The sequence below is a fragment of the Magnolia sinica genome, chromosome 4 (genome assembly GCF_029962835.1).
Source record: "Magnolia sinica isolate HGM2019 chromosome 4, MsV1, whole genome shotgun sequence".
Lineage (NCBI taxonomy): Eukaryota > Viridiplantae > Streptophyta > Magnoliopsida > Magnoliales > Magnoliaceae > Magnolia > Magnolia sinica.
In genome coordinates this window covers 31,645,693-31,665,184 of record NC_080576.1, presented here as the reverse complement: position 1 = coordinate 31,665,184, position 19,492 = coordinate 31,645,693, and the positions used below count along the sequence as shown (strand labels likewise).

General features: G+C 38.9%; 1 protein-coding gene across 4 annotated transcripts in view; it reads right to left on the bottom strand.

Annotated features, from left to right (window-relative positions):
• LOC131242966 (transcription initiation factor TFIID subunit 15-like) overlaps positions 1-19,492 on the bottom strand; it is a 38,716-nt gene that overhangs the window by 11,910 nt on the left and 7,314 nt on the right. The window lies entirely within an intron of this gene.

The window sequence follows — 19,492 nt, the reverse complement described above, 5'->3', positions numbered from 1 at the left end:
TTCTAATCTTTTTGCTTCACAAGAGAGAATTCAAGGATCAATCTTTTGTGATATCATAGACTGGGCATCGGTTCTCAATCTTCAATCTGAACTGGATACTTCTCGCATCCTCTACTAGCTCTCTTCTTCTGGGGTCTCTCCTGGGTGCTTTTGTCTGCCCTCTTTGTAGCTGCTCTTGCAGTCGTTGGTCTTGAGTTGTATAGTTCTAGCTTTCTTTCCTTTTCTTATTTCTTCTTTTTCTGTTCTGTTTAGTTTTTGTTTTTCTTCTTTTGTTTATGTTCTGTTTTCTTTTTTCGAGTTGCCCTTGTTTCCCTTTAATAATATTCAATCTTCAAAACAAAAATTTTTGCAAGGTCCTATAATAGATGGACCATGTGGTCGGAACTCCCAAATTGGAAGATCTAAGCCACCCATCTTAGGTTTTTTCAGTTAAATATGGACCGTCAGACTTTCCTCTTAACCATATATTTTCCTTCCACAAATTGAACGGACAAGATTACCCTACGGAGGAGATTTTCGAGGCATGATCCATATCCATGCCCAACAGATTAGTCAGCTGGACCACAGAACCATGGCTCTACTTCTACAAGCTGGAAACCCGACCACACTATGCATATCCTTTTCTTTTTTTCTTTTTAAGCTAATAGATCTAGGCCCTGATTTATTGAAAGGTTGCTTGAAAAATATCAAAGCAACAAAAAATAGACGAGGTGTTACATCCCAAACAGTAGTATGGTACAACATGCCAAGCAAAGAAGAAACATCATGAATATTACATGTTAAATCCCAGAAGCCCATTCTATGACACCCCTGTTTACTTTCCACATTACTTCCTCTCACAAACCCTGTTTGTTGAGAAAGCATCACCTATTTTGTTCCCCCCATATATTTCAAAGCATGGCAAGCAAAAGGCGCCAAGACATAACTTCTCCTTAGCAAGCAGAACTCCATGCCACATCCATAGCAAGTCATCCACTGACAATGGCATCACTCATTCCATGCCGAAGGTCTATAAGAAGGTGGAGCACATGCTGCGCAAATGAGCAATGAATGAATAGATGATCTACCGACTCAGCGTCGCCCTTGTAGGAGGCATATATGTTGGGGATAATCAATGATCTTTTCTGAAGATTATCTAGAGTTAAGATACAGTTTTGCCCAACCAATCAAACAAAAGATGCAACCTTACAAGGAGCCCCAAGGAACCAAAAAGCATGGGAGAAATCTCGTCTACGTGTACTCAACGAATTCCATAGCATCATGTAGAAAGACTTGACTGAAAATTTACCAAAAGATGACACGCTCCATGACAAGGAGTCCTTCAAACCCAAATTGGGATAATGTTGTGGAGCCTCTCCAATAGCATAGCATAATCCCCAGCTTCCTCTTCGCTTAACTCTCTACGACAAATGGGACAGCACATGCCGCAGCCACCAGTGAAGGAGAAACAGCTTGCCACTGACATGTTCTTTCTAGGAGCAACTCTTAGCATCAACGAAAATTCCGATTCCAACATTCTAACCCCACACCATGGATCCTCCCAAAAACAGGTTCTACTTCTATCCCCATCTCCAAGTGAGAATAACAAGCCTGGTTTGAGCATAGGAGCTACTGAGTTGATGGCCTTCTAGATACCCGAAGCTCAATAGTGGGACGATGTCTTAACCTCCCAATCCCCCTCTTGGACGCCATACTTGGAAGCAATGACTTCCCTCCACAGCTTTCCCTCTTCAACTCGGAATCCCCATTGCCACTTTCCTAAGAGAGACACATTCCTGCACCCCAATCGGCTAATGGTTTGCAAACATCTTCCCACTTAAGTAGATGAAATTTATGCTTCACTTCTGCCCCTTGCCATAAGAAATCTTAACGTACCTTTTCTAATCTATCCAGAACTGACTTTGGGCATTGGTACGAGGACATAAAATAGAGAGAGAATGGAAAGGGCTACTTTGAAAAGAGTGATACATCATGCCATCAATTTTGTCAAAATTGTTATCGTATCGTAAATCGTAAGGTATTTTTACAAATTTCTTAAAAACTTTAAAAAATATATATGAAAACTATAAATAAATCAGATTTAAATTTTTTTTTTTTTTATAACTCATCAATCTTCCTTTAGCCATCAATGTGCACCATATAATACCATGTCATTATAGTGTTAAAGGATTCTTATTCCTTTTCTTCTTTTTTTTTGTCATTCAATAAATTTTCCTTAAAAAACATACAAGGGTCCTTTAATAATTTATTTTCTTGTTACCTTTCTTGAATGTAAAATCATGGTGGAAAAGCGGCCTTTGGTACTGTAGACCAACGAAAAAAGATATTTTGATTTCTAAACATCATTCCATAATACATAAAGTCAGAATGATCATAACCATCCATAAAAACATTACAGGTAAGCCATACACCAATTTGGTCCAGTTAAGAAGTAAGAAATCACAAAAAAACAAAAAAAAACAAAAACTGCATGATTTAATGTAGAATATATATCATTTAATCTCTTATAAAGAACAAATAAAATAATTAATTCAAATTAATTCTTCATCATCATCATCATTTGGGGGCTATGTCCAAATTAATTCATCATCATCAAAGCCTTGCCCAGTTATTTGGGGTCGATTTTGTGAAACTCGGAACCTGGTTTTCACTAGTAAATCCTATCAACATCTAAGTTAATTACTTCATTGTTCTTCCTTCGGAATTTTGTGGGCAAGCACCACTAAGCAAGACCGGAAAAATTAGCATGAAGAGATGATGCAATTTGGCAGCTCGGGATGAGTTCTACATCTAGCGGTTACTCAAAGCCTATTTTACTTGCACTCTAAATGGGACCTACTAAATGGGTAATAATCAACCTGACCGTAAACGCCAATTTGGAAGAATTCATTTTAAGTATTTAGGTAGCATGGCAATTCATGGGTACAAACTACATTCGCTCCCAATGATTTTTTGCAAGTTATTTGAGCTCTGTTTTTATTTCTTCCTCCCAATGCATTTTCTTTATTTTTGCTCAACTGTCATTCTGAGGGTTTAATATAAATTTGACACCAAAACCAAAACACCAACATTGCACCAAGGGACCGATCAGATTATAAAAGAAAATGAAAGAATATGATGGGAAAACATTAGAAATAGCGACAAAATGATCAGGCGATGTCCAAAATTTGATGACAAAGCATTAACTATCTCACCAAAATATTCCAGGCTTAAGTTTCTTTACTTTCTTGAAATCAGTTTTCTTCTTGTTTCTGTTTTGCACAAGGATTTCGTTCTGGTTGAAACAGTCTGAAACTAACAAGCTGATTGAACTCTGTTTTGCACTTCAAAAAATTCATCCTTTCGCTTTATGGATAAAAATCAGCCATTTTAGCTGTGGTGTATCTTGATCCCTCAAGGTTGTATTAGTTAAAAGAGGTCCTCCCAATCCAGTGTAAGGGTTAAAAATGTGTGAAAACCTGAAGAGAGGTTTACGATTTTCTTCCTATATATATATATATGTGTGTGTGTGTTTGTGTGTGTGTGTGTGTGTGTGTTGATCTTTGTGAAATTGGAGCAGCAAAGCAACCAAAGCGCCAAAGCATACCATTCAAGTAGGAAAAAGGAAATGCCCCTCAATGGGAAAAAGAAGTGTTAAAGGGGTCAGGAGTCTCAGACAGAGGGATCCTCTTTCTCCTAACCTTTTCGTTGGGATGTGATGTAACAAGATGCTTTGTGAATGGGAGGAGAATGATTTAATTAGTGGTTTCAAGGTGTCAGACGATGGGATTCAAATAGGTTATCTTCAATATGCGGATGATACTCTCCTATTTTGTGATGCGGATGTCGTTTCAGTTGATAACCTTCGGAAAATCATTGTTTATTTTGAAAAAGTCTTAGGGTTAAAAATTAATATGGCCAAAAGTGAAATGTTGGGAGTTCATGTGATTGGTGAGGGTCTATCGCATTTAGCAAATGTTTTCAGTTGCAAGACAGAGGTGTTCCCCTCGACATATGTATGGTTGCCTCTATGTACTGGGAAGCCAGCTAAACATTTTTGGGATAAGGTTATTGAAAAAATTGAGAGAAAGTTATTGAGTTGGAAGTGTCAATATATCCTTGGGAGGCCGGTTGACTCTCATTAAAGCGGATTTTTCTAATATGCATGTGTAATTTATGTCTCTTCAAAATGTCATAAATCGGTGTTGGATGGACTAGAAAAGTTGAGATTAGACTTTTTCTAAAAAGCAGCCAAGGATGAAAGGAAGTTTCATCTCCTCAAATGGGAATAGGTGTGCCAATCGATTGCTACTTGTGGGGCCGATTTAAAATTTTTGGGAGTCATGAACTTAGCGCTCCATGGGAAATGGCACTGGAGATTTGGAACAGAGGCAGGAAGATTATAGAGAGAGCTTATTGCAAGCAAGCATGGAACACAAGTGGGAGGTCGGTATGTGAAGAGCTCCTCTCTCTGTCGAGCCCCCAGTCTTTGGAAAACAATAGCATCAAACATTTGGTCAGTAAAGGAATTGCATTTTTGCTTGGGAATGGGTATCACATCTGTTTTTTCGGTGGATGTTTGGTGTGGAGATCGGGCATTTCAAGATCTTTTCCTAAGAGTGGCTCGCCTCGCTTCAAATAGATTCATAACTATGGCCCGAAGTGATTCTTATTGTGGTCGCTCTATCGTGTGGAATCCTCATCACCATAGAATAGGCAGATGAGGAGATTGTAGAGTTTGCCGAGTTACTGGACTACTCAAAGAGTATAGCTCCCTCATCTCAAGAAGAGGACTCGATGATTTGGATCGCACATCGCTTGGGTAATTTTTTTGTTCACTCATTCTTCAGTATGATTAGCGAGTCACCTCTTCAGAAGAGGACTCGATGATTTGGATCGCGCATCGCTTGAGTAAGTTTTTTGTACGCCTTGTTTCAGATCAATTCATAACTATGGCCCCATGTGATTTTTATTGTGGCAGCTCCGTTGTGTGGAATCCTCATTGCTATAGGAATAGGCAAATGAGGAGTGAGTAGAGTTTGCCGAGTTACTGGACTAGTATAGCTCCCTCATCTTAAGAAGAGGACTCGATGATTTAGATCGCACATTGCTCGAGTAATTTTTTTGTTCACTCATTCTTTAGTATGATTAGCGAGTCACCTCGCAACACTAATCCTCCTCATCCTCGTGCGGCGATCTTCGTTTGGCAAGTAGGAAGAAAGAGAGTTCTCACTATTGAAAATCTTGAAAGGAGATCCTTAGTCCTCCCTAATACCTACTTGATGTTTCTGGAGAACGCAACGAAGATTGATCACCTCTTCATTCATCGTCCTTTTGTTCGTAAAGTGTGGGACATGGTGTGTCATAACGGCCGTTACATAAAGGTAACGGTGGGTGGCGCATCTAGAAAGGAAAATTAGTTAAAAGCCCCTCTTGCTGCCAATTGATCATGATTGTTCCTTCAGTAATCCGGAATTAGCGAGCATTTGTGGGTTGTCTGTGACAATGACGGTAGAGCTTGATAGATTTCTTGGCTCTATTGGGATAAAAGATCTAATTATGCAGAAGTTGTTGTCCTTCTTCAAGCTATCAAAGTGGCTATTGATTTCAATTCATTCATGTTGGTTGTTGAAGGCATTGTTCGAATTATCCCCGATTTTTTATTTTTTATTTTTGACAACACAAGGTGTCCCTATCCCATTTTAAGGCAAGACTATTCCCTGCGGATGCACGCAATCACCTGCAACCACGTGCATCGGGTAATGCCGGGGAGGGGAGTCGAACCAATGCCTATAGGGAGCAAACCCATGGTGTTGGCCGCTTGCCCAAACCCATTGTTCGAAATATCCCTGATATTATCTCTATCTCTAGCTCAGCGATACCGATAACACGGATAATATAAAAAATTCCAAGTATCGGCAATGTATCGCTAAGTATCTCCAATGTATTGATATCGCCAATGTATTACCAATATTTTCGACTATGTAAATTCCAGGTGTCGCTTCTATCGCCAATACTTTTTACTGTGTAAATTGCAGGCATCGCTTGTATCACCAGTGTATCAGTGATATTTCAATAATATAGCCAATGTATCGATGTTGCCAAAAATCTGTTTATAAAAAAAATTCCACTTCAAATTATTTTTTTAATGGGAGATATGAAGACCACATTTGATGCAAACCTGAAAGAGAAAGCAAATAAATCAATTAGAAATGAAAGAGATTGTGGGAAAAGACCCAACAATCCTCTAGCTGAATGCTAGAGATCACAAATGCAAGACTATGAGCAAGCTCAACAGTCCTCTAGTCTTGAACTAGAGACCACTCCCCCTCCCTTCAACAGCTACCATAGAGAAAATATGAGAATTTCATAAAGAGAATATTAATCAGCTTGTCTTATTCCATAGGCCATAGGTCCTATTTATAATCAACCTTAAAATCTGTAATAAAGGATACGGAATCTAAAAATCTGCGAAAATAGAAAAACACCTAGATAACAAAGCATTCTAATTAAGAAAATGCATAAAATAAGAAAATACTTAGATAAGAAAACATTTAAAATTATTCTCTACCTAAAATAAAGATATGAAAGAAAGAGCAGATTTCCTAATCTAGAGATTTGAAAGAAATGGGAAATGGTCATGAGCTAAAAAAGGAAGGTGGTCCTTTTCTTGTACAAACGTGCGGAGCGTGCACATGTGGGCAGTGTTCAAAATATCGGTATCGCGTTACGTATCACATCCTTGGTATGCAGATACATATCGGTTATCGCACGGGATATATCATTTGTATTTAGTAATTTATCGCACTTTTTGGGAAACATGGGCAAACATTGGGAAAATGCTTGAATTTTTCATTGAAACTTCAAGGATTGTTAAGAAAGATCTTAATACACACTTCTAAATCATAACATCTCAAAAAAGAAGTGCACATAATAGGTTTCCTATGTATAGGGCCCTAAGTTATGCATTGTCTATCTGAACTAATGCAACTATATTCAAATTGAATACATAACATTTAGAGTGTATGTGATGATCGTTCCATCAAACACTCCTAAATACTTTGAAATTAGTCACAATTGACAGCTGGTTGAAGGGAAATTTTGATTAAAAAAAAATATATATTAATTTTTAATTAAAAAATAAATTTTATTTTCCGAAAATTGACAAGGACTTAACAAATCAGTAGATCAGCCCTCATACATGCTTGATTGCATGTTTGGAGGGCAACATTGCAAGCAATTTAAGAGAAATTGGGAAAATTTTCCTAATTTTCACCAAATCGGACCACCTATACTCAAATTTCAAAATTAAAGTGTATGTGATGATCATTTCATCAAATACTCATAAATATTCGAAATTAGTCTCAATTGATAGTTGGTTGAAGGAAATTAAAAAATAAAAAAAAGTAAAAAATAAAATAATAATAATAATAATAATAAAAGCATGGAGAACATGAAGAACCAATGGATATCAAAATCAGAGCTCCAACTCCATGATTTTTCATGCAAAACATGAAGAACCAATGGATTTATAACCATTTGACACTAATTTAACATAATTTCAACCAAAAAAAGGGATCGAAAATTGAAAATGCTCAACGGATCGAACATCTGGGATATATCAACACTACTTATGTTCTTTATCGCATAGGTGGGATACAAGATATGTCGTGGGATATATCGATTGATGTCATTGATATTTAAAACATGGTGTGGGATGTGGGACGATTGCATCAATTCCCCCTAGCTTGAAAAAACTCGGCTCCGTAGAGTTAATGGCAATATACTCCTCATAGAGTTCTGGGTTGATGCGCCTGAAATCCTTTGCTAAAATCCATGTGTTATCAGACCTTGACAAGAAACTTCTGATACCCCCCCTTGGCGTGTGGAAACTATCTGATCATCCAACACGTCCTCAATGATTTCTTCGAGTTGGCGTGGTACCTCAGGTATCTGGATAACATGTTCTTTCGTGCTCCCATTTGTGTGGTGTCCACGATAAATTGTAAGGTCTTCCACATTAAAAATGGTGTTGATCCTCATTTCAGGTGGCAGCTCAATTGGGTATGCCTCATCACCTAGTTTCTTCAAAATGTGGTAAGGACCTACCTTTCTGGAGTGGAGCTTTGTATAAGAGCCTGTTGGAAATCGCTCAAGCTTATGTCGCACCATGACTTTATCTCCTTCTTGAAATTGTGCAGAACGTCGTCAAACATCTGCATATCCCTTGAAATTTTCATTACTAAGGGTGATCTTTCACCTAACTTTTTCATGTATCTCCTTAACATGCTGTGCAAAAGCTTCAGCGTCCTGGCTCGATCGAGTCACACTAGGAAGTGGGACTAAATCGATAGGTTGCCGCAGTCGCATTCCGGTCGCAATTTTGAAAGCAGAGTCCCACAGTGCAGTTCATAGAACAGTTATAAGCAAACTTAGCTTGTGATAACACGATGTCCCATAAGCTGATGTGATCACCAACCAGACATCGAAGTAGATTCCTAAGGCTACAGTTTACGACTTCAGTCTGCCCATCTGTTTGCGAATGATAAGCACTTGAGAATTTCAACTTAGTAAGACCACAAGGTGCACCAGAAGTAGCTCATAAACTTGACGTCACGATCAAATACAATAGTTTTGGGAACACCATGCAGACGAACCACCTCTTTAAAGAAAACATTGGCGATGTGCATAGTGTCTAATGTCTTCGTGTATAAAATGAGCCATTTTCAAACACCTGTCAACCACAACATAAATAGAGTCATGGCCACGTTGACTCTTAGGTAATCCCAAGACGAAATCCATACTGATGTCTTCCCATGGAGCATCTGGCATAGGTAATGGTGTATAAAGACTAGTATTCTACTTGCTACCTTTACCCAACTGACACGCTCGACATTAACGAACAATGATCCTAGCATCTTTTTTTAGACATGGCCAATAGAAAGGGTCCTCAACCAAGGCTGTCATTTTATTGATACCAAAGTGACCACCCAGGCCACCTGAATGAAGCTCTTGTATAACAAGCTCTCGCAGGGAACTCTTAGGAAGACACAACCCCATATCAAAGAATAAGTACCCATTGTGCAAATTATACCTTCGGTACTCGGTGCCTACACCGGAAATGAGTATTGAAAATACCTTCCCAAAATCATCATTTGTGGCATAGTCCCGTTTAAGTTCTTTAAACCCAACAACGGAAATTGATAAGGTAGACAATAGGTGTGACTTTCGGCTGAGGGCGTCTGCTACCTTATTTTCAATACCAGCTTGATTTTTAGGTTGAATGTGAACTCTTGAAGATAGCACTCCACTTAGCATGCCCAACGCTCAACTTTTTTTGAGAATTCAAGTAACGTAATGCCTCGTGATCATAATAGAGCACAAACTCTCGATGAATGAGGTAATGACACTAAATAGGTATCCCAAATCAGATACGTATCGGCCGTATCGATAACGGTGGGAACCGTTATGCGTTTCGGGGCTGTGTCGGCCAATGTCCATTTTTGTACCCTTAACGGCCGTTACTGACCCGTAACGGCTAGCCCGTAATGGTCATATAATGGTAACTTTTTTTTTTGCCTTTTTAAGCTCCATTTTTTCATTTTTTTTGAAACCATTTGCTTCCAAACTCTCACTCAATCCTTCTACTACTAATTTCGACTAATCTTGGCTTGGTATTTGAGATAAAAACACATTATATTACGGATTTTCTTGAATCGAAGCTCGGTGGGCCATTTTTCAAAAATTCGTCAAAAATAGGTATTTATACTTTTTTTAATATGTTTTGTTGTTTTAATCATGTCATATGATGTATTAATCATAGTAGAACATGTTAATGTGCATTTTCCAGATTTGGGGTGCCATTTTATATTTTTTTCTATTTACACATTAATTTTGGCCCTTTTTTTAAATTTCGAAAATCAATTTTTAATGATTGTTTTGTCGTTTTAATTATGCCATATGATGTGTTAATCATAGTAGAACATGTTAACGTGCATTTTACAGATTTGGGGTGCCATTTTATATTTTTTATTTTTTTTTCTATTTACGTATTAATTTTGGCCCCTTTTTTTTAAAATTCGAAAAATCAGTTTTTAATGATTGTTTTGTTGTTTTAATCATGTCATATGATGTGTTAATCATAGTAAAACATGTTAATGTGCATTTTATAGATTTGGGGTGCCATTTTATATTTTTTCTATTTACGCATTAATTTTGGCCCTTCTTTTAAAATTCAAAAAATCAATTTTTAATGATTGTTTTGTTGTTTTAATCATGTCATACGATGTGTTAATCATGGTAGAACATGTTAATGTGCATTTTACATATTTGGGGTGCCATTTTATATTTTTTTCTATTTACGCATTAATTTTGGCCCTTTTTTAAAAAATTTGAAAAATCAATTTTTAATGATTGTTTCGTTGTTTTAATCATGCCATATGATGTGTTAATCATAGTAGAACATGTTAATGTGCATTTTACAAATTTGGGATGCCATTTTATATTTTTTTCTATTTTCGAATTTGTGACTTCATGTTTTTATTTGCTTATATTGGACAAGTTTTGGAGCTTCTTAAGGTTTAGAACATAAAATCATCTTTATTGACATAGGTCATACACTCATACTCTAATCTATATCTAATTATCTAGTATCTACCTAAACCTAAAGAAATGTCTGGGTCTAGCCAACAAGTGAGGATATTGGATGGCAACATTGTGAGAGGGTTGGTGGTACTAAGCACCAAATGAGGTGCAAGTATTGTGATAGAATAGTGACTGATGGAATTACCCGTCTCAAACAACATTTGCCACATCGAAAGGGTCAAGTTGCGGCATGTACTAGAGTACCGAAAGAGATAATGCATTTAATGCAAGCTAGTCTAGATGAGTCGAAGGGTAAATATGCTGCTGTACAAAAGAAAAAAGATGATGTTTTGAATGCAGCTCGACAGGAGGTGTTTGGTCCTGAATATATGGGCGTTCGTGATGAAGATATTATTGATTCTGATAAAGATTCAGATCGGGAAGTAACGATAGCTAGGAGAGAAAGCTTACGTCTAGCTCGTGAAGAGGAAAAACGTCGTCGCATGGGTCAGTGCATGATACTGGGGCCGGGGGGGGGGGGAGGGGCAGTGGGAGTGGGAGTGCAACTGAAAGTGCAACTGCTTCTGCAGGGGGGTTACAACGTGTGTTTGGGAGCCGACGACAGATATCTTCACGTGATGCCCCTATACATTTGGATGAAGAAGTAAATGAGCCTAGGAGACCCTCCATTGATCCAATCCTGTTTAGGAAAGAATCAACTAAACAAAAGAAGATAAAACAAATGTGGAGTAGAACTTCCGTTGTGAAATTAGGTAGAGCAGCAGCAAAGTTATTTATATATGCCAACATACCTCCTAACGCGGCCAATTCTCCATATTGGCAGGTGGTAATTGATGCAACAGCAAAAGCAAGTGAAGGAATAAAAGCTCCCGCGGCTAAGGAGATTAGGGGGAAATGGACAGAAGCAGAGTATGCGGATGTGAAAGCATACGTGGCTACCTTTAAACCTGTATGGCAAGCCAGAGGATGCACGATCATGTGTGATGGTTGGACTGGCCCAACCAGATGCAGCATACTCAACTTCATGGTGTACTGCCACTTAGGAACTATATACCACAAGTCAATTGATGCCTCAGAAGTAACAAAGGATTCTAATTATATTACTAAATTAATGGATAAAGTTATAGAAGAGATTGGAGAGGAAAATGTAGTGCAAATTATGACAGATAATGAAGCATCATATAAGCTTGCAGGACATGTTGATGGATAAGAGAAAACATCTTTTTTGGTTACCATGTGTTGCCCATTGTATTGATCTTATATTGGAAGATATTGGGAAGAAGAAGAATGTTAAGGAAATAGTCGAAAGGGCAAGAGAAGTGACGATGTTTATTTACAACCATAATCAAGTAGTCGCAATAATGAGAAAGTTCACGAAAGGACGAGAGTTGTTGAGGCTTGTGGCGACTAGATTCGCAACAAACTTTATAGCATTAGAGAGTTTATTCCAGCATAGGGGAGAGTTGAGTGAGATGTTCGCTTCCCAAGAATGGCTCAACACAAAACATGGGAAGACATCAGGGACACCTGTTGAAGTTGTGAACACTATACGAGATAACAAATATTAGAAAAAGGTCAAGTCGATCCTAAAGGTGATGGAGCCACTAATGAGGGTACTCCGTCTTGTTGAAACCGACGAAGCACCTACCATAGGCTTCCTATACGATGCCATGGATAAGGCAAAGTTGGCAATTCAACGTGATTGTAGAAGCTGGGAATCTTATTGGAGGATGATCGATAAGAGATGGACAAAACAACTCCATCATGATCTTCATGCAGCAGGTTACTATCTAAATCCTAGGTATAGATATGCACAATCATTTGTTGAGGATGATGAAGTTCGTGTCGGGTTAAAAAATGTGATAAAGAGATTAGAGCCTGACACAGATCTACAAATAAAGGCATTGAATGAATTAGATACATTTGGAAATCGTCTTGGTAGCTTTGGTGATGTTCTTGCACAACATGCAGTATCTAGGTTGCAACCGGTCGAATGGTGGATTAATTTCGGAGAGAGTACGAAGGCTTTCCAAAAATTGCAGTAAAAGTTTTAAGTCAGACAACATCTTCATCTAGCTGCGAAAGGAATTGGAGTTATTTTGCACTTATTCATTCAAAGAATAGGAATAGATTGCAGACTAGAACATTAGATAGACTTGTCTTCATGCACTACAATATAAAACTAAGAAAGTGACGAAATCGTAGGAGCATTACAGCTGTCGATGACGGAGACTGCTGTCCAATAAACTTCGACAATATTTATGATGAGGATGACCCGCTTCTACCTTGGTTGGAAACAAGAGAAAAGCAAATTGAAGAGGATAGTGAAGAATTAGAAATTGATAACCCAAAAATACGTAAAGCGCAACAAGAGAATCGTGCAGATGTGTTGGACTCAGTAATAGGGGCAGCGTTTATGCCAAGTACGGATACGGCTCAAGATCAACAAAAGAGTACGAGCAGTGGTAGCGTGACCGTGTCGGATGATGGTGACGATGACCCCCCTGCCCCTGGTGCTGGCACTTCCGGTGTTGCTCAATGCCCTATACAGCCGTCTACAGATCGCGATGCTGATGAACATCGACGAGATGGTACATGAGGTCGGACTTATGAGTGTACCGAGTCACGATACAGCCAGTAGGAGGGTACATCTAGAGGTGCATCGGGTCCGGGAGGTCCGGAACATCAGCAGGCTCATGGTCTTGGTTATTATGATAGATACTCTTATGGTCAACTGGATTATGATTATGATGGTTATACTGAGCCTGTTCCATCACATTCATGTTGGAGTAGCCCTCCCGATCAATATCCATATGATTATAAATATCCAGATCCAAATTCAAGTTACTCGTCACAGCAGACGCACTCTCAATCTCAAGATTCTCAACAGCCTAAGTATGGGCACCAGTATGGCTATTCGACGGGCACTGGTGGATATCCTTACTCTGGGTCAGAGTCGTTGCCTAGTCAGGATCAGTCATCCTCTGGTTTCGTTGATCTAGTATTTCCTTCTGGCACTGGATATTATGGATATGCAGCACCTACACCTATTGGATAGCCACAGCCTGATGGTGACGATGAGGATGATGTGGAGATCGAGCAATCACAAAAAAGCAGATTTTCATTTTGGTGGTGACTTGTGATTGTGAGTATATATTTGTATTGAGGTAAGTATTTGCAGCAGACAGCTCACAGCAGTATTATTGCAAGAAGCCATGCACATACTTGACACTGCGAACTTGTATTTAAAATAGCTCCCCTGACAACCAATCAAGTAATCCTTAATCAAGTTGCAGAGGAGTATATCAGACACTACTAATTTATTTTTTTTAATATTCTTGACTTGAGGATGACAGGTCATAGACAGGAATCACAGTCACGTGCACAGGTATGTTCGAGAAATTCCTCAAAAATAATTGCAAACACCTAATGTAAGATATTTTCATATTACATTCATTCTAATATATCTATCATTGATGGTAGATAGTTAGAAAATTAAATATACGAATTTTGTAGTCAAATTCAGGTTATCTGGTTCACAAATTCATCAGACAGTCCGATACAACTTCTCACCAAAGAGTGGACTGTTACACCACCACAAACATGTTCCAATTTATAAATGAATGCATATTTGGAATGCTTAGAATATTCCGGATTTAATCCATATTTTTTCATATTTTTTTGGAAAAAAAATAATTTTGCGCCGTTACGCCCCGGTATCGTCGTTACACGCCTATATCCGTATCGGTTTTGGAGGTCACCGTTACGCCAACCGATACCGATACGGGACACCTTCACCAATGCTTCAGAGCTTGTACAATAGCATAAAACTCCACATCGTATGTAGAATACTTCTTTCATGCCTTATTGAGTTTCTCACTGAAAAAGGCCACCGGATGTCCTTCCTGGCTAAGGACACCTCCTATGCCTATGTGTGATGCATCACAGGCAACTTCAAACACTTTTTCGAAATCAGGAAGTCTAAGAACTGGAGCCTCTGTCATTTTCTGCTTGATTTCTTGAAACGCCTTTGTTGTTGCTTTAGTCCACTCAAATGGATTGGACTTTATACATTCAGTAATTGGCGCCATGATGGAACTAAAGTTCCAAATAAACCTTTGATAAAATGTCGCAAGCCCATGAAAACTACAAACCTCATGAATGTTTATGGGAGTAAACCATTCAACAATGGCCCTTATCTTTTCTGAATTAGCCTTCACGCCCTTTGTTGAAACGACAAACCCCAGAAAGACCACACTAGAACTCATGAAGGTACACTTCTTCAAATTGATGTAGAGTTTCTTATGGCATAGTACTCTCATCACTTGGCGAAGATGGTCCAGATGATCTTCTCGTGAATGGCTATAGATGAGGATATCATCTAAGTATACGACTTGCCAATGAATGGTTGTAGAATTTGCGTCATTACCTGCATGAATGTGTTAGGTGAGTTCGTCAAGCCGAATGGCATAACAAGCCATTCACGCAATCAATCCTTTGTCTTGAAAGCAGTTTTCCATTCATCGCTAGGATGAATTCTTATTTGGTGGTACCCGCTTCGCAAATCAATCTTTGAAAAAATTGTAGCATTTGCCAACATGTCCAGCATGTCATCTAGGCGCGGGATGGGAAAGCGGTACTTTATTGTTATCTTGTTGATGGCACGACTGTCAACACACATTCACCAGTTGTCATCCTTCTTTGGTGTCAGCAATGCTGGCACGGCACACAAGTTGAGGCTATCATGAATGAACCCCTTTGTTAACAATTCTTCCACATGTCGACGAAGCTCTGCATGCTCTGTCGGGTTCATTCAATATGCTGGAAGAATTGGTAATGGCGCTCCGGGTACCAAATCAATTGCATGTTGAATGTCGCACATGGGTGGAAGGTCACTTGGTCGTTCATCAGGGACCAAATCCTGAAATTGGGACAGAATGTCCAGAATCTCAGGTGGTTGAATAACAACATTATCAATTGGATTGGCCTTGCATCCTACTAGAGCATACATGATTCCATGTTCACGACTCTCCTCCATGAATCCTCCTCCATGAATCAGGCCATACTCAATACTGTGGAAGCCAACTTTGCCTCTTCAAATTCGGCATCCTTCATAAGGTTAAGAGTAATTGGCTTTCCTAAGTTGTAAGTGTTCTTGCAACCCTTGTGAGTTACATCATTGTCGTATATCCATGGGCACCCCAGTAATATATGTGTGACCTTCATTAGAATGATGTCACACCAAAGCGATTCTTCTTAACGACCTAGAGAGAAGTTAACTACGCACCTCTTAGTCACAGGGATGAAAGTGTCATTCACCCACACAATCTTGTATGGCTTGGGATGCGTTTGAGGTTTCAGTTTCAACTTGTCCACCATGCTTTGTGAGACCACGTTCATGTTGTAGCCTCCATCAATAATGACCTTGACAACCTTTCCACCACACAATACTCTTGTATAGAAAATATTCGTTCGAAGCCAGTCTTCTTGGGCCTCCGCCTTTGGTGCTGTCAGAATCCTTCTAACCACCAATGATAACTTGTTTTCATTTAGACCATCGAGGCCTTCCTCAAGTTCCTGCTCATCATCTTCTGGATCATTTGCGTGTTCATCTTCCACTTGGTCTGCAGTGAAATCTTCTGTCTCACAAAAATCGAGATTGTAAGAGTCACATAATGTCCACTACCACCACACTTTAAGCAATTATTGGTCGACCTCCTTTGCGTTACTGCGACAAACTTTCCCTTTGTATCAGAATTGGTAGCGGATTGGGCGGAGTTCTGACCAATTTTGCAATCTCAAGGTAAGTTAGTGGAGGGCACGAAGTGGAGTCACCAATAGTGGGACAGGTGGATGCATAGGCCCCGCCTTGAGGGTTATCGCGCCTTATCACCAACTTCCGGTCTTACACTTTTTGGGCCATTTGATATGCCTTGTCTACGTTGTTGAGCCGAACAATTATCAACTCTCTTTGAATCTCGAACCGTAGCACATTACAATAACGCGCCACTTTTTGTCTTCCAGTTTCTGTTAAGCGGCACCGAATGACTAAGTTGTAATAATGTTGTGTACTCATTCATGGTCGGATTGTCCTGTCGAAGTGTGAGGAGCTCTTGAAAAGATGTCGTCTCATAATCTAGCAACAGAAACCTTCGCTTCATTCTTGCTTTCATTTCTTCCCAAAGCAATTGGGAGGAAAGCCACACTATTGTAGATCTTCTTCGATGGCGTACCACCAGTCTTGAGCTACGCCTTGAAGTTTTAAGGTAGCAAGATGTAACTTGACAACTTATTCCATTTATACCAATGAAAATATTGCTCCATTGACTTTAGCCAGTCATTAAACACTTTGGGATCCAAATTACCATCATAATCCGGAATATCAATCTTGAAATGCTTAGCGAGATCCGAAGCGTGAATATTCCTTCGTCCTTCAAGATAAATTGGATGATCCCATCAAAGGTTGTTCATCCCTCTGGCTCTCGGTTGCTAACGATATTGTTGAGCCCCGTAGTCAAGCTCATATTCTTCTTCTTGGAAATTAACATTTCGACCAGGATGCCTTCAGTCAACATTTTTGAACTCCAATTCTCCGTCAAGGTCATCCATAGATGTTTGGCAGTCTAGATTGATTCCCTTGTTTGCATTTTCGAGAACAATAATACGTCCTTCCAAAGCATTCATTCTAGCTGTGGAATGGGCCTCTAGGTTATTCACCCGTTTTGTGATCAAATTGACCACTTGTTGCGATGTTGTGACAGTTTCATCTTAAGGTTGTGTGGCCATCTCAGGATTGTAAACCGTCCCTCTTCTAGTGCGGCGTATAAGACAACAGGCTTTGGCAAAGCATGCGAGAAAATTTTTCTTCTTCTCTTTTTTTTTTTTCTCCTTTTCTTTTCTTTTTTCCCCCTTTTTTTTTTTGGTTTTTTTGGTAAGGAAAGAGAGGAAGGGCAAGGAATTGATATGTTGAAACGGGAATAGGATGTGGTAGGGTTGGAAGAGTTTTGAGATGGGGAAAAAAGGAAAGAAAAGAATATGAAAGATGACCGATGGATGAAGGGAAAAGATGAAAGGTTAGATTGAAATGAAAAAAATTACCTTCTAGTTTTCCCAAGAGCAGAACTTGCTCTGATACCAATTTGATGCAAAACCCAAAGGGGAAAGCAAATAAATCAATAAGAAATGAGAAATGAAAGAGACTGCAGGAAAAGACCCAACAATCCTCTAGCCGAATGTTAGAGATCACAAATGCAAGACTGTGAGCAAGCTCAACAGTCCTCTAGTCTTGAACTAGAGACCACTCCCCCTCCCTCAACAGCTACCGTAGAGAAAATAAGAGAATTTCATACAGAGAATATTAATTAGCTTGTCTTATTCCATAGGCCATAGGTCCTAGTTATAATCAACCTTATAATCTGTAATAAAGGATATGGAATCTAAAAATCTGCAAAAATAGGAAAACACCTAAATAACAAAGCATTCTAATTAAGAAAATGCCTAAAATAAGAAAATACTTGGATAAGAAAATATTTAAAATTATTCCCTGCCTAAAATAAAGATATGAAAGAAAGAGTAGATTTCAAAATCTAGAGATTTGAAAGAAACGGGAAGTGGTGATGGGCTAAAAAAGGAATGTGATCATTTTCTTGTACACACGTGCAGAGCGCGCATGTGTGGGATGCGGGACGATTGCATCAACATCCTTTCGTCTCCTTTTCAATTGTCGACGATTTTGCAACGAAATATTATGTGTTGTCTATATTCTTAAATATTGATGGATGTTTGGATGGAAGGATGGTTGGATGGATAAATGGGATTGATGGGATGGTTGGACTAATTTCTTACAACAACACATGCCTTTAAGCCCCCCATTAAATGGAAACTTATTATATATGCATTCCTTTTGCTATTTTTTTATACCTAAATATGCAAATATGTGTATTTTAGCATCTCCCAAAGTTTCACTGAAAATTTCTGTCGTTGTCCCATGTTTCCCCAATGTTTCCCCGCATTTCCAGTTATCAGCAATATTATCAACGATATCGATATTGTTTCTGTATCCTCGTCCAACGAAACTTGTAGCGATACCGATACTTCGAACGCTGGTTGAAGGTGACTCTTCTAACACTATTTGGTGGGCTAGATCAGGTTCCTGTCCTTGGACAAGCTAGAAATTTTGTGTGGCTAGCATCTAGTGAGTTTCTCTTAAGTGCCTAGATAAGCCAATGATGTAGCGGGCGTGTTAGCCAAGCTTGGTGCTGAAAAAAATCTTTCTGCTGGCGTGACACACAAGATAAGCCTCTCTTTCTATATTTTATTATTTTTCTGTTTTCTTTCGTTTTGCTTTAGCTGGGAGGTCATTGATATATGCTATTATGGGTTGTTCTTTTGTCCAATTTTGGGTAGACCCTCCTACTTGTTGTCTTTTCTTCTTCTTCACTTGATAAAAGTCCAGATTGCTCAAAAAAATCCCGTGGGAATTGCCAGCTAACATTCTAATAAAATCTTTGAAGCATGAACTTGTAAAAGCTTAAGATTGTCCTAAGTGTTTGTTCTCTAAATGGGTTCTTCAGAGGATGGTCTGGGGCAAAAAATGCAGGACAAGAATGGAGTGATGTTTCATTCAAATTCCTGTTTTGGTTAATGGACCAATCCAGAGAAGTTCCTTTCAAATCTTCACAACCAATAGCTAAATAGGCCACTGATAAATTGTATCAAAGCCATGACACTCCCAACCACTAGAAATCATTGCCATGAGTGACAGGGCCTTATTTTGACATCATATTTTCAACAATCCCATCCATCTTTTTTTCTCAAGTTATGCACAGTAGCAATCTTACTATATTAGAGGGTCATGTTTTATAGAGACGTGCATAGAAGGCCCAGCACTAAATAGAGCTGACAAGAA